The sequence below is a fragment of the Glycine soja genome, chromosome 3 (assembly GCF_004193775.1).
Source record: "Glycine soja cultivar W05 chromosome 3, ASM419377v2, whole genome shotgun sequence".
NCBI classification, from domain to species: domain Eukaryota; kingdom Viridiplantae; phylum Streptophyta; class Magnoliopsida; order Fabales; family Fabaceae; genus Glycine; species Glycine soja.
This window is the reverse complement of record NC_041004.1, coordinates 22,054,660-22,056,763: the sequence shown is the minus strand read 5'-3', so window position 1 is coordinate 22,056,763 and position 2,104 is coordinate 22,054,660. Positions and strand designations below refer to the sequence as shown.

Here is a 2,104-nt window from a genome sequence, read left to right as displayed (position 1 = left end):
ACAACAACACACATTTTCTTTGATTTTTTTTTAACACAACTTATTTGTTATGCGTGCTGATGCTTTACCTTTTACTTTACATCCCAATCAACTCCACTCCCGCAAATTTGGGGTCAATTTGCCTTGAACCATGTGCTCTCCTAGAATCTAAACAAGGTATCTAGAGGTACTCATTGAAGTTCATGGTTCAATTTTGAAAATATAATTTAGCTCACAAAGGGTGCAAGCTTTTTATTTTCTGATTCATGGCAAGTTGAGTTACTAGGTTGACCAAGGCTTCAAGTTTTCCCTCAAGCTTTTTATTTTCAGAAGATGAAGATGAATCTGTGGCCACCTCATGGACTCCTCTAAGGACAATAGCATCATTTCTTGCACTGAATTGTTGGGAGTTGGAAGCCATCTTCTCAATCAAATTCCTAGCCTCAACAGGGGTCATATCACCAAGAGCTCCACGACTGGCAGCATCAAGCATACTCCTCTCCATGTTGCTAAGTCCCTCATAGAAATATTGAAGAAGGAGTTGCTCAGAAATCTGGTGGTGAGGACAGCTTGCACACAATTTCTTGAATCTTTCCCAGTACTCATACAAGCTTTCTCCACTAAGTTTCCTGATGCCTGAAATGTCTTTTCTGATTCAGTGGTCCTAGATGCAGGGAAGAATTTCTCCAAGAATACCCTCTTAAGGTCATCCCAACTGAAAATGGACCTGGGAGCAAGGTAGTATAGCCAATCTTTTGCCACTCCCTCCAGAGAATGAGGAAAATCCTTTAGAAAGATATGATCTTCTTGGACATCAGGGGGCTTCATGGTGGAACAAACAATATGGAACTCCTTAAGATTCTTATGAGGATCTTCACCTGCAAGACCATGAAACTTGGGCAACAAGTGTATTAGTCCAGTCTTGAGAACATATGGAACACCTTCATCAGGATATTGAATGCACAAGCTTTCATAAGTGAAATCAGGTGCAACCATCTCCCTAAGAGTCCTTTCACGAGGTGGAGGTTGAGCCATGTTCTCAGTATGAATATTAATAGCTGAATGCTTAAAATCAGAATATTCAGAATCACCAGCAACAGAATGCTCAAAATGATCAGGATGCTCAAAATGCACAGAATGACCAGGATGCACACTATGCCTAACTAATCTATGAAAGGTTCTATCTATTTCAGGATCAAAGGGTTGTAAATCACATAGATTGCCCCTAGTCATGCACTATATGCAGCAAATAATGTGTTCTCAAACAAGCACCAGGGGAGGGTTAAAACTACAACTATAGTCAAATGATATCCAAATGAGCTGAAATTTTGTGAGCAACACCCTAAAATCATGAAAAGATAGCACAAAAATTTTCAGACAAAAATTCAAAGTCTAACTATGAAAACTACCTAAGCAAAATTTAGAAAAATATGACAATAATACTTGAAAAAAAAAACTTAGTAAACGACTGATTTTTGGATTTTGGAAGACCCCAATAGTATGGGAAATTTTTTCTACCCCAAATGCATATATAATAATAGTCATTCTGATACCCGGAGCAAAAGTTATGGCCATTTTAAGTTTTGCTAAAAACAAGTTCCCAAAATTTTTGTCTCTTTAAAATACTGCCACACCAAGTGCTCCTGGTATTTTTCACACAAAATATGGATCAAAAGAAACTACCACACAAAAAATCAGCCAAAAATAACAACTCTAACTATCAAAACAAAAATCGCTAATTAAATTGCAAAATCAGTCGCTAGTTCAGTCGCTAATCACTGTTCATCACTGTTCACAGCAAAACACAAAGCAGAATCAGTCGCTGAAACAGTCACTAAATAGGGGACGCAACTGAAATGCAAAACAGAACGCTACACAAAACAAGACAACTAAATACTATTATGAACTTTTGGCCCACTACTCCCCGACAATGGCACCAAATTTGATCGAGGCCATATCCGAATCAAATAAACATTAAAGATGCAGTATCTAGGAAGTGATCCTAGGTCGTCTCCCAACGAGCAATGGTCAACCAAACGTTCATAACAGATAGTAAGAAAACAGTAACGAATTGGGGGGGGGGTGTTTGTTATTGTAATTTAAACAACGAGCAAATTTTAATTAG

The 2,104-nt window shown here is 38.0% G+C and overlaps 1 non-coding gene across 1 annotated transcript; it reads left to right on the top strand.

The window, feature by feature from the left end:
- Nucleotides 1-529: 529 nt before the first annotated feature.
- Nucleotides 530-635, top strand: LOC114407921. Its single transcript, XR_003665731.1, has one exon. It is a non-coding gene; the product is annotated as a small nucleolar RNA R71 (small nucleolar RNA).
- Nucleotides 636-2,104: the final 1,469 nt, after the last annotated feature.